At 38.4% G+C, this 14,496-nt stretch overlaps 1 long non-coding RNA gene across 1 annotated transcript; it reads right to left on the reverse strand.

Annotated features, from left to right (window-relative positions):
• Positions 1-10,165: 10,165 nt before the first annotated feature.
• Positions 10,166-13,300, reverse strand: LOC149103573 (uncharacterized). Its single transcript, XR_016202111.1, has 3 exons — positions 13,179-13,300; positions 12,968-13,028; positions 10,166-10,440 (listed from the first exon to the last, which is right to left on the reverse strand). It is a non-coding gene; the product is annotated as an uncharacterized LOC149103573 (long non-coding RNA).
• Positions 13,301-14,496: the final 1,196 nt, after the last annotated feature.

Raw genomic sequence — 14,496 nt, forward strand, 5'->3', positions numbered from 1 at the left:
AATAATTAACAACAGTTACGACGAGAGACTACAGATACACTAAAGCGAAATTATTGAGTATTAATGAATACATACTAGGAGGAAAATAAATTCAGCTTTACTTTTTGAACAATTTCTGTAAGATCGATATAACAGTCTTCTGAAGCTGGAATTTCAAAAAGTATTTGTTTTATTTTCCTCTTAAAGACATTTTTTGGAAGCTTTCTTAAATATATAGGCATTTCATTCCAAATTTTTGTTCCGATTCTAGAAAATGAACTCACTTGAATTGAGAGTCTAGAACTTTGTGTGTAAAAATTATCTGAGACAGAGGATCGAGTATTGTAAGAATGAATAACAGAAATGTCTTGAAAGAGATCTTGAATGTTTCCAGGAGCATTTCTGTGTCTTATTTCAAACATAAGGTTAGCTAAAAGCTCATAATACAAAAATTTTAACGGTAAAACACTGGCATCAATAAATAAAGGAATCGTATGTTGATTTCCCTCAGAAAAATAAATAAAGCGAAGAGCTCGCTTTTGGAGCTTGAGAAGCTTTTAAGGTGTGATTTATATGCTTGGCCCCAGGCCACCAAACCATAAGTTAAATAAGGAGTAACTAAGGATCTATAAATAGTTAAAAGAGTTTGTCTTGGCAGAAAGTGCCGTAGTTTACAAATCAATCCTACAGTTCGGCTTATTTTAATAGCTACATGATCAATATGATGTTTCCAAGAAAGATTATCGTCAATTATTACACCTAGATATCTCACAAATTCTTTACATTCTAGAACCACATTCTTTTGTTGATCATTATCGAATATCATAATTTCGGGATGATTTCTGAGCTGGTCTAAAGATAACAAAATTTGTTTTTTTTTAATATTTAAGGTTAATTTATTAGCCGTTAACCAATCGAACAATTTGCAGAGTTCTTGATTTACAGTCGACTCAAGGGACTTAAGATTTTTGTCAGCATATACGGCATTCGTGTCGTCAGCAAATAAAAAAATTTAAGTTTGTCAGAGGATTCTTGGATATCGTTGACATAAATTAGGAAAAGTAAAGGGCCTAGGACTGAGCCTTGCGGTACACCACAAGTGGTATTTTGCCTTTTAGATATATAAGAGCCAATTTGCGTAGTTTGAGTTCGACCATCCAAGTAAGATGAGAACCACTTATTTATAACACCACGAAAACCATAGTGATCTAACTTGTGTAAACGAATTTTATGATCGACTGTATCAAAAGCCTGTTTCAGGTCAATGAATACACCACATGAGAACAAGCGCTTGTCCATATTTTCCTGTACAATGTCAAGAATTGCATGCTGTGTTGAATGCGCTTTGCGGAAGCCATATTGAGATGAAGAAAGTATATCATTTTGCTCAATGAAAGATTCCATTCTAGAGTAGACCAATTTTTCGAAGATCCTATTAAAGTTAGACAGCAAAGAAATAGGCCTATAGTTGTTTGCATTAGTGTTATCTTCGGCTTTAAAAATAGGAATAATTTTTGCCATTTTTAATTTAGTGGGATACATCCCAGATGAAATAGAAAGATTTATTATTTCCGCAAGTGTACTGCTTACAACATTTGACGAGTACTTCAACAGTTGGGTGGGACGTGAGTATAAACCATGAGACTTGTTATTTGGTATGCACAAAATTTCCAATTCCACTTCAGTTGGGGTAACTAGATTGAAAGCAAACGACGAATCCGGAGAGTTAGATCTGTTCATAAAATCAAAATAATTACGCTGAACGGTTGGTAACTTATTTGCCAGTTTAGGTCCAACAGAAGCGAAATGGTCATTAAGTACGTTGGCTATTCTATTATGGTCACAGGTAACAGAATCATTATCAGTAGGGACTTTAATAGAAGTAATAGGTTTTGTGTTCTTCAATTTACGAGCTAGTACATTGTTTATTCCCTCCCAAGTTTTTTTCATATTAGTTAGGTTATCATTAAAAAATTTAGAATAGTATTGCTGTTTACTTAAACGCGTTAAGGTACAAATTTTGTTCCTATAAATTTTGTAGTTGGCGGTGTCACCAGACGCATATAACTTATTTTTAACTTTAATGGAGATTCTTATATCTTTGGTGATCCATGGTTTGGAGAGCTGTTTTGCTTTGCGGTTTGAAATTGTCTTTATAGGTACATGTTTATTTATCGATTTGTTAAACTTGTTGTAAAAAGAAGAAAATAAATTGTCCACGTCACACGGTTTTTTATCTGAGAGAGTATTCCAGTTCACATTAGACAGATCGCCTTTAAAACTGTCCCTAGAGAATCTAGAAAAATCCCGCACGTTAAATTTTCTTATCTTAATTTTATTCCTCACAGACTTCAGAATACAGAATTGCGAAAAATGATCACTTATATCAGGGATGATATTTCCACTAGCCACAACTTGATCAGGATTGTTGATAAAAATGTTGTCAATTAGTGTGGCGGAGGTAGAGCGGACACGCGTTGGTTTGTCAATTGTGGGAACGAGAAAACAACTTTGAAGGGAAGTCAAAAAAACCGTGACTATACGAAGATGACGCACATTTTAAAAGGTCAATATTGAAATCACCCATGATCACAATATATTTCCCAGAGGACACCAAGTTTTTCAATAGTCTCATCAAAATATGATTGAAAGATTTCAGGAGAGTTGTGTTGTCTATAAAAGATTCCACAAATAACATTTTTCTTATTCTCAAAGGGAAACTCAGCCCACAATACCTGAAAAGCTTCATTGGAGGTCCTTTCTAAAACACGGTAATCGAGTGACTCATCAGTGAACATTCCCACACCCCCAGACGCCAGAGGTGTTGGAACATATTCAAATACGTAGCCAGGTATATGTGCGGTGCACAATTGTGAAGTTACATTGGTGATTTTTGTTTCAGTAACTCCGATGACATTAAAATGAAAATCTACTTCATGCAAAAGTTGAGTTTGAAGATTTTCCAGATTACGATTCAAGCTAACTACGTTGTTATGAAATATAGAAAAGCTAGAGATAGTTTCATGTTTTGACAACTTCGTTTTCATTTCCTTAAAACTATGGGGGGAGAAATATCGACTAGTTATTCTGTTAGAGGAGTAATCAACGGGGTTCAAATTATAATCTAAGGTTGTATTTAAGGAAAACAAATCTAAGTCATATAAGCTAGTAAGTTTCTCTAATTCCCTTTTAGTTTTACATGTGGTCGACACTGAACTATTAAACTGGCCATGAATTTCTGCCAAACATCCAGAACAACTATAATACGGTAAAATCTTCAGTATAGATCTAATAGAATTCACTGTACTTCTGTTCCTGCCTTTCATATTAGTACCATTATAAAGCATAACAGTAGTTTAACTTAGCTGCAAGGATCCTCTGATCGAGCTTCAGGGCGTTCACGCAGTCTTAACTTAGTTAAGTCGTCAATCGCCCCCAGACGAATCGCCATAGAAGTATCTGTTTTGCGTAAGAAGATTGCTGCGCCTTTCGCCCAACACCACTTGTAGTTGTATGTGTTTTGGTGTGCCTTCACTGAGTGTAACAGCTCTTGTAGTCTCGGTGTAAGGTGGCTGTAAATTGCAATCCGATTAATTTCAGCAGAAGACGGGAGATTCAGGCCCTCGGTGGTTAGTCGACTGGCGTTACCTCTTGACGCGAGCACTTTGTCACGTATCATCCTTCTTGTGAATTTACAAATAATTGGGTTTGGTCGTCTTCGTTTACCATTACTGGTCGAAGTATCTCGCTGTGGGACCCTGTGAGCAATGTCGATCTCTGATAAGGAGATATCGACTCCAAGGCCTGTAAATAGCTTCACACACAATTCAGCGGTGTCTTGTGCAGATTCTCTTTCTGATATTAGTGGAACGCCCACGATCTTCAAGTTATATTGATAACTGTAATAGAGCATCTCGTCGATAGCTTTGTCAGTTCTGTCAACTTTAACTGTTAATAAATCCAACCTACGAGAGAAATTATCCAGAGCTTTTGATAAGCTGGATTCTGACTTCACAAGAGCATCATAGCTGTCGCTGAGGAATTGGACATCCTGTCTGCTCGGTAGAGCGGTGGCTGCCGCTTCGTGGTAATCCTTCTGTTCCGCCATCTTGGATTTGAGAAACTGAAATTCCTTCTTTAAATCATTCAGTTGACTCTTTAAATCATCGTTTTCTTTTCTTAGCCCTTTAACTTTGTCTCCCATTAGTCAACTGAGAAAAAAAGAAAATGTCTAACCTAGCCAAACAGTAAATACACGAGAAAGAACGCGGAGCGCTAGCTGAAGCGTGCCGCTTGTCATGACCAGGCTTGAGACGGTTAAAAAAAGTAATGCCCAAGATTGGATTACTTTACGAGAAACTTGATAAGATGGAAAGGAAACTGGACAATCTTGAAAGCTGCGTGAAAGTTGTCGACGGAAAAGTCGACAAAAAAAAGGTTTTGAATCGTTCAGCAAAGACGCCGCATTATTATTTACGGTGTTAAATTCAGGAATGTCTATGCAATCTCCAAAATTGAGAAAATGAAGCTCTTGGAAAGAGCTCTTCAAGAAAACACAGCGAGTGTGTAGAATAAGTTAAAGGAAGAGATCGAAACAAAACGGGATGCGAAGCTTTAGATGGAAGTGTACCAACGACGAGAAAACCTTCGCTTTTATGGGATCAGAGAAACATCGGGCACCACAGATGAAAACATCAAAGAGGTGCATTTATGCAGAATGAGTTGGATATCAGTGAGGCGGATACCTTTCAGTTTTAAAGAATTCATCGAATTGGGAGGCTTAATCCTTCACAAGATAAGCCAAGACCGATTATTGCCCGGTTTCTGCGATGAGCTGATAGTGTCAAGAGCAAACAAGCTGAAAGGAAAGGGTCTTGGAATATCGGCAGACCTACCACAAGAATTCGTAAACCGCAGAAGGGAATTGATGCCAAAGTTTAAGAAAACAAAAGAAGATGGACAATAAACGTTCTTCAAACGTTCAGAGCCGGATAAACTGTATTTGACCATGCTTAAAAATACTAAGTTTTTTCATGAACACGTAATTGCAGATATTTTTTTCCGTTTAACTGCTAAAACGGAGCTGCATGTTAAATTCTAAAATTAACACCATACGTGCAAGATTGAGATCATTGGTAGCATAATTAAGAGCCAATTCCTGTAAATACCGAAAATGAGATGACAGTCGCGAAATTTCGGATTTCTTCGTATTTTTCCCAGATAACCTCTATAGTGAGTTGTTTTCGAAAATGCCATTCAAAGGCCCTGAAGCGCTTTAGTTTTTTCGAAATCGAGGAAAGGTCCGAAAATCGCCATTTTAGCTGCCTGCTGCCGCCGAAAATGGTCGAAAATTGTGCATTTTCTTTTCGCTCGTACAGGTCAACGCGATGATATCTATCAATATACTTTGGGTAGCTCATAGTGCATGTCTTGCTGTTTCTAAAGCATTAATTTGATTAGCAAAAGCTCCAAGTGTTATAATATTTTACGCCGATACAAGTACCTTCATCGAAGCTCGTGAGCGAAAGGGCTAATTTTAGCTAATTTCAATACCATCAAAAGCCCACTGGTACATTGAATTTGAAGTCGAAACTAAAATTTTCTGAAAGCCCATACTCCATATTATGTTGTGTGAAAGTCTCTTCCGCGGCTCGATAAAAGTACCCTGTCGAGAGCAATAAACGTGTGGTACATTCTGAGAAATTCGTCATTCGTGAAATCAACATGGAACTTGGAAAGCTACCTACAGCAAGAACAAAAATAAGCGAATGGAAGCCATTTTCGTCAATAAAGATGCTTGCAATCTTTTCTTTTTTCCTTTTAGATTGACCACATTAATTAAATTGAATTTGGCAAACATTTGCAATTAAATAAATATAGACGCTGCTTTCGATACATTGTAATGTTATGCAAATTTATTTCGATCACCGGCGTGTGCATATCGCCCGAAACTGATTTTACTTCCGCCTACTGTATGTTTCTTTCGGAAGGTTACAACTGTAACACCTATTATTCGTTCAATATCGGCAGTTTTAATTTTTGTGGAAGACCCACAGCCGAACCTGACTTCAAGGAAAAAAAAAAACATTTTGAAACGTGAAACTTGAGTAATCAATCGAATACAGTTGCATCCATTATGTTTGGCGTAAATATTCGAGCACAACCATTTCATGTAAACAGGCACAATCTACTTTAAAAATAACCGTCTTATCGCAGCATTTCTTGAAATCCTGGTCTGAGACCAGGTAATGATAACAAAGCGCGAGCAGTTGGCGGAACCTCATGATCAACTGTCGCAAAGTTGTGGCATAATACGGCAAGATAATTCGACCGTTGTATTTATTACCCGTGTGCTTGCAATTCTAATATAATCGGTACAATTGCCCCTGTCTTTACCACCAGATTTAGATGAATATTTCGTTTCCTATCATCTAATATGGCACATACCTCTGAATAAAACACATACTGTGACATCATTTTGCTCGGAGTGTTCTAACAGTCGTCCGCCACTTGCAAAACGTGGGCAGCAAGACAGAAAACCACAAATGTTTCTCAGCCAATCGTACTACGCTGTCTAGATTTCTTTCTTACAAAGTTTCCAGACTTCGCTCTCTTGTAAATTTCCAAGACTTCGCCGTTCTGTTGGTCAGTCCGAATAACTGTCATGGTGTTAGTTGAGTACTTGACTTTGTTTGGCGGTCGTAGTTTAGACAATTCGGCAAATGTGGATTGCGTGACAATCGTGAACATATCACGTTTTGCAAAGTGAGTGAAGATGGCGACGTAGACCTCGAGCGGAGGAGGACACCCATATAAAAAGGACGGGGCTACTCGTGGAAATTTTGAAAAGAACGGCACGGCGGAAAAACCGCTGCTCATGCGCAGTAGATTTCGGTTCGTCTTCCCGCCTTTCCATTTTCAAAATGGCGGACGACGAATCAAAAACGAACACGTCATTGTCATGGCTTTTGGCAACATCTTGCTCGTTCAAGGCAGTTACAAACAACTCGGCTACTTTGGGCAATGATCCGTGCTGATGTGTTGACTGTGATCGAGAGGATCGAAACGGTGTTGTCAGTTTTCTCAGGCGATAAAGACAGCTCTTCCGAAAGGAAACTTTCAACTTTTCCAAATTCACCCGAGGTACCGTTTTTCCTTTTCTTAAGGTCGTGTCAAGTTCTTTAAGGTTTTGAACCGCAATTTCTTGTAGCTTGTTTAATTTTACGGAACATATAAAATATGACTTTTTTTTTCGTGCTGATGAAAATTTTTAAATGCTATTTGTTCATGAACTTTTGTATCGTTGCCTGAAGAAAGAAAAGTGGAGGACGAATTCGTAAGTAGCACACACTAATGCCTAATTTTGTTGTGTTTTTCACTTGTGTGCTATTCATTCGTGCTTTGTTTTGCCGCATCAGTGGATGCCATGTACTGCCATGACCTGAAAACTTGTAGTAAGCTTATAGAGGTTTAGTATGGCATTGTAGAAAGTTATATTGTATATGTAACACAGCTTGAAGGATAAAATGAATTGCTCTTTCTTTATGTTAGCCTGTGTTTGATATTATGGCTTATGCTACTTCGCACTTACTACGATTCTTGTTCCTTGGCTACGCAGCTTTCCCCGCAGCTGCGGGCTTCGTTATTGCCAACATTTCTCCATTGTGTTAACGAAAAAAGCAATCCGCCAAAAGGGGTTCTTGTTCCACTTTATACTGGGGGAACATTCGTTTATGTGAAGGCTTGTAGTTACATCGAAATTCAGTCAGTGTGAAACGCAGACTGTGCACTGGAGACTGCAGAGTGAGGGGGAAATACATACTGCAGACATTATTGTAACTGAATCGTGTTTTATCGAGAGCTAACCGTAAACAGGTTAACTGGAGAAAATGTTCACGCTAACCCTGGGGCGGATACAGAGCAGGGGTTTCGAGATACGAACTGCCAAAAGGCGGTCCCCTGTAGGGGGACCAGTGGCTTTCATGCTGGAAATTTTTGAAATTGTGGTCCTTGACTTGGAAATAGGATTTCTGTTATTCTGAGGCCAAGTTAGCATGTTATCTTTTATTTCTTTTTTTTTTAATCTAGGGGGTTCGACCGAACCAGCCAAAGCCCCCTAGATCCTTCCCAGCTAACCTGAGTGATATTCAGTCTAACCCTAGAACTATTTAGGCTAAACTCTCACTTCTTTTAGCTTGATTAAGGTTGGTCTGTTTACTGTTAACAGACAATAAGACTTAAAAAGTCTATAGTCTGCATTTCAACACCTGACCTGCAGTCCAAAGTCTGCATCTTACACTGACCACATTGGAAAGCATGCCTTTTTGCAAAAAGCACCATTGCGAGAAAACACATGAAAACTGCACCATCCCTCCTCTCCCAATAGTAAGTTTAAGTCTTGTTCCAAGCAAATACCATATGACATCTCTCCTAGATACTTTTAAGGAGAAGGTTCAGTAGCCTACACTGCAACAAAATTCTACTGTTTCAAATAATAATTATTATTGTGTTCCAGATAAATTCCATACCCTGCAGACCCTGCCACCAAATTTTGTTTACTCTCTCCCCCAACTTCCAACCATCTTAAGGGGTCACCACCTTATTGTGGAGGGATGGTTTTTGTATCTAAGACCCTATGAGCTATGTCAGCTGGAGTCTTGTACTTCTGGTAGGTTGAAGGATAGGGACCAGACAAATTGTGATCACCTGGCTTTCTAGGTTGGGTGTTGGGCTGAGGGCTGATAACCCACTACTGTAGAAAATAAGACTATAGCAGATACAGAAGATATTCAAATCTCTATCAACATCAGTGAAGCAACAAGGGCTCATATCATAACACATGCATTTGGAGCAAACCCCTTCCTCTGAACACCCCACTGAAAATGCCAGTTCACCTTCATACTTTCCTTTTCAAAATTTTAAGTTTCGAATTCTTACCCCCCCCCCCCCCCCCCTCAACTCCTCAGAATTTCCATTGACCTCCCTTGAGGTGGATATGGTTATCTTCTGGCACCGCAATTCACTTTTTGGTAAATTAATCAGATCAGGCAAATGATGTCTCAGCAAAATGTTTATCTGATTAAAATGCAACTTAGAGATTTGCAATTCCAAAATAACTACATGTAAAAAGTACTGTTAAGTTAACCTCTCCCATTCCCAAACAAAGAGACCAAACAAGCGTGACTAGAATTGTTTCATTAAAAACACCACCCAAATATAGAAAACTAAACTGAAATAAAAATAAAATCCAACACAAACACACAAGCACAAGCAATGAGCATCATTAAAAAACTGGATCAATGGATAATGCAATTTGAGAGTTTTCATTGTTTTAGCCATCAGGGTTTATGAGCCATTATACCATGCTCTACAAATATGGAGAGCATATGCATGATTTTTTGAGAATTTTTATTGTTATTTAAGTCTAGTTTTCTATATTTTGAGGGCCTTTTCAATAAAACAATTATTCCACTCGTGCCGGTTGGGTATGAGAAGATTAAAGCCAACTAAGCGCTATGCGCCTTGTTGGCTATCTATTATCTCATATCCAACACGCTCTCGTGGAATAATTGATAATTATTCACTCCCTAACGAGTGAATGATGCGTGATCCAAACAATAACAAAATGGCCGGCGAAAACTTATGTTCCGCCAGTGTTTCTGAAATGGAAATCCTGAGAATACAAGAAGATACTGTACCAGAAAATACAAAAAAGTCTTCAAAGTTTTGAATTTTGAATTTTCATTTCAAGTGAAAATGAAAACTTTGATTGAACAATGACATTGTTTTGCAAACAGACTTTTCATTTAGATTGCTGATTTGAACAGTGTTAAAAGACCATTTTGCTAGATTGTGATCAACAAGGATTTTATCGCAGGTTAACTAGACTTGCCATGTTAGAAGATTCTGTCAAGAATTGTGCACATCTTCATACCCCTTGCATGTTTTCCATGCATGAATTAAGAGGTCAATTAAATTATCTTTTAATGGTTTCCTTTTCATCTGTTGTTGAGATCACTTTGTACATATACTAAAAACTTGTCAATCTCAGTGAATAACAGCCACTATTCACCTCGATTGCAAAGAATAATGATATTAAATATCGCATAAACTTCCACACCAAAATATTATGATCTACAAATTTTTAAGAAGTCAAATCCCAACCAAGCTGTTTACCAAACTATAATTTTTCTGTCTTCAAACATTTTTCTTTATTAATTACTGGGGAATCCTGAAATACTTGTTCCATGCATTTGGTTCCTTAATTATCCCTTTTATTATTCCTTAATCTTTTTATGAAAGGGGACATATCATTTAGTATCCTCTCCAAGGAAGATGGCATTCATTTCATCCATGAAAAAAACTTCTTCAAGTTGATGTACATGGCCACGTCACACTGTCTCCAGCCAGAGAATCAAGTCATTGAAAGAGAGGAGGAGAGTGTGAAAATCTGAGGTCTAACTGTAAAAAAAAAGGAAAAAATGTAAAATTAAATTAAGCTATACTTTGGCTTCATCCTTTGAATACTTATTACATTGCAAGAAGAAATGTCATTAACTCAGTATCTGCACTGTTCATACATTATACAATACTGCATAGAGCATTAAAGACTATGCAACTCCTTTCAACCTATATTGTGAATACCTCAGTCATTTTGCTAGCTTTGTAACTAGGAAGTTTAAATCATGTAGTACAACATAATCATGAAGTACAACAAAAGGAGTGTTACTTCTTGAGGTTTCACTCAATAGAAAATAAATAAATAAAAACATTTAATTAACCTCATCATCATCACACTAATTTTAAAACCCAAAAAAGTCTGCCTTCAGGTCAAAAAATAATTTTACAAGATAACTTTTAAAAACTCTTTCAAAACCATGCAATTAGTCCATTCAATAACAACAAAACAAAAAACTTAGTGTACATCTGTCATGTCAGATTCTTGCACCGCTGCAAGAACTTTTAAATTATAGACAACACAAGCCAGGGGATATATCCAAACGTAGAAAGAAATGTGTCACCTTGAATAGTATGCTGATATCCGGACTGAACATAAGTTGGCTACGCTTTTAAAACATTCATTGCATGTAAGACTTATATCCTTAAATCTACAAAATTAAGCTCATTTACAGTACAGTGTCAACGGTTTTCGTCACTTATTTATATGAACATGGCAGACAAAAAACCTAACGGGTCTCTTCCCAGAGGCAAGTCAAGATATGACGGGTAATTCAAATGATAGCGAACAAAATCTTCAACTTTTAAAATGTAGACTCATCGAACCAAAAAGTTTCCCAAGCCACACACGAACTAGAAAATGCACAGGCAGCCCAAGCTCTCTCTATGAACTACACAAGCAACACAATATGGCATCGAATTATAAGGGTTTATATGGGATTTTCTACAAGATATCCTTGGAGGTAGTTAAAAGTGAAAATTCTCAATAAAAATGGCTTACCTTGTTCCATACGTGTGTTGTTTGCTCCTGGTGTGGTTATTTTACCGATTGAACTTGATTTAAGCGACTTTTTTGAATTCCGATTTTCCCTTTATAAAGAGAGGACAAGGCGAAACACCTCAGTCGGAACAGCCTGCCGAACGAAGTCAAAAATCCCAGGCTAAAATGTGGCCACGGCCACAAATCCACCGCAGAGTTCAAGGGCAAAGGTTGATCTTTCATTTCAATCCTCTAGCCACACAATTACAGCCCTGCGAGCGACGCCAGGCGGCTCTTCGTGTCTCCAGTGAAACGATAAAACTATGGAAGAGCTCCGTGTCGTTTGATCCGCGACATAACGACCGTTGAAATCGGCTTGGTAACCTCGTCATGTTAGCAAACCAAGACTCGCGGGGGTACTAGACCGCAATTTGTCAACTAAACTTCTTGTAATCCCCTCAGGTCGAATTTACAATGCAAAATAAAAATCGTACAGAAAGCTTTTGCAAAATGGCTTCAAAACCAAAGAAACTTAAGATCAACGGCGAAAGCTCCGTAGAAACTGAGGAGATACAATCATTTTTGAAGTGGAAGTGGTGGTAAGTTTTCTCGTTTATGCACCTTTGATTTGTTTGTATAAAATATTCCCGAGCTGATAAACTAAATTTACTTCTCTTAGGGTATTGTGGAATTACGAATATTGTGAGGAAACTGTAATGGAAGCCAGCAAAATTTTGTCTAGAGCATACGAAGAGAAAGAAATTGCCGTAAGCAAATTGAACTCTCTTTTGCTCGGGAGAATTCTGAACGAATTATGGGGAGATGAAGTTAAATTGGTGAGGCAAGGACCAAGTAAAAACTTACCATGACTTCCACTTCAAAAATGATCTCAGTTTACGGAGCTTTCGCCGTTGATCTTACGTTTGACAAATTTGACAAATTGCGGTCTAGTACCCCCGCGAGTCTTGGTTTGCTAACATGACGAGGTTACCAAGCCGATTTCAACGGTCGTTATGTCGCGGATCAAACGACACGGAGCTCTTCTATAGTTTTATCGTTTCACTAGGGACACGAAGAGCCGCCTGGCGTCGCTCGCAGGGCTGTAATTGTGTGGCTAGAGGATTGAAATGAAAGATCAACCTTTGCCCTTGAACTCTGCGGTGGATTTGTGGCCGTGGCCACATTTTAGCCTGGGATTTTTGACTTCGTTCGGCAGGCTGTTCCGACTGAGGTGTTTCGCCTTGTCCTCTCTTTATAAAGGGAACATCGGAATTCAAAAAAGTCGCTTAAATCAAGTTCAATCGGTAAAATAACCACACCAGGAGCAAACAACACACGTATGGAATAAGGTAAGCCATTTTTATTGAGAATTTTCACTTTTAACTACCTCCAAGGATATCTTGTAGAAAATCCCATATAAACCCTTATAATTCGATGCCATGTTGTGTTGCTTGTGTGGTTCATAAAGAGAGCTTGGGCTGCCTGTGGAAAATGTTGCCACTAGCAAAAATCAACCATTTACGGAAGGAAAGGAAGGAAAACTTGGCTTACCTTTCAACATAGCTTTCCATTATGCTGTGTTCATTGTGTTAAGTCATCTGTACACCAATATCTGCAGCAGAAGAGTATTGAAAATAAACTAAGCACGTGCTTTCGCTTGGCACAAAATGAACACGACACCAACGGACAAAAGAAATCACAACACAAAGAATAACACTCAAAGAAAGCGACAAAACCAGGCGAACATTTGCAACATACTTACTTTTGCTTAATCCGCATACTCTGTGACAAGTGGAGGTTCTAACTGGGTAAAAATCCACAATATTTCTTGCTGTTCGATGCTCCCGCTTGCAAAATGTTCACACATTTTCGAAACTCGTTTGCAGCCGCAAATTGTCAGCGGCGAGCGCATCCAAGACAACGGATTTTTCAGCCAATCAGCGGTTTTTCCGCCGTGCCGAAAAGAACCCTTATGAGGTACCAAGATCCTGTTTTGTGGGCGTGGCTTGAAATTTTTTATCTCTTCTTACATAACACATTATCTCCTGTCATATTTCTTTTCGGATCAGTACCTTAAAGGCATCCCAAAGAATTCCGCTGTGGACCTTTTGAGGCTTAACACCCTAAATGCTACTTAAACTTCATTTTTAACCCCTAAAAGGTAGGAAAAGCACCCACGTCATTTTTATATGGGAGTCTGCCCGCCTCGCCGGGGGCGTGGACAGGGAATCAAAACTGTTCCTTGCTCGCCTCGTGTAGGCAGGGTGTTTTCTCTCCTCGTCTGCGTGACAAAATGGAAACTACAGTCGAACCTCCACTATCAGCTACCTCTACAGAAATGGCCACCTCTCTGCAACGGTCACGTTTTTCGTACCGGCGGACGGTCACTCTTATTTTAACCTCTCTAGAATAGCTACCTCTACACAACGGCAACAGCCACTAAAACTTGTCCCAACTGCCAAAATAACTTCTCTGAAACGGCCAGTTAATTAACAACTGACGAACACTGTCTACAAAACCTTATTTTTTGTTGGACATGGTCACGAAACTTGATCTATACCGCGCGTCGTTGGTCTCTATTTCTGTTTGGTTTCTGTCTTATTGATGTATTTTAATTGTGTTACGTATTTACATGTTACACTGAGCATTTTTTGTAAGATAAAAATCTTGAATCCCAAGAAAATATCGGTGTTGTACTTCACCCCTACTGATACCTTTCCATAAAAGCCACTTTCCTCTGTTTCCAACGTGACCGCTGTAGAACGTTTCGACTTTATTACCGTGAATAAAAAACCATACCCTTCCTATTCAACTTTATAACACAGGTATATTGTTTGTGCTTTTGGTATAGAAATGCACCGGGGACATGACTGGGATGGAAAAAGGAGGCCTAGGAGGCACTAGTCTTAAATGGGTACGTGTTGAGAATTTACGTACATATTCACTTTTGTTACTTTCTTTTTAAAACTATATAAACTATACAGTCGAACCTCCACTAACGGTCACCTCTCCACAGCGGACTCCTCTCTGTATAACACAATTTTTTGTCCCGCTGGACAGTCCATACATTCGCTCTTACT

The sequence above is a fragment of the Orbicella faveolata genome, unplaced genomic scaffold, assembly GCF_042242905.1.
Source record: "Orbicella faveolata isolate gen_17 unplaced genomic scaffold, um_ofav_v1 contig_35, whole genome shotgun sequence".
Taxonomy (NCBI): domain Eukaryota; kingdom Metazoa; phylum Cnidaria; class Anthozoa; order Scleractinia; family Merulinidae; genus Orbicella; species Orbicella faveolata.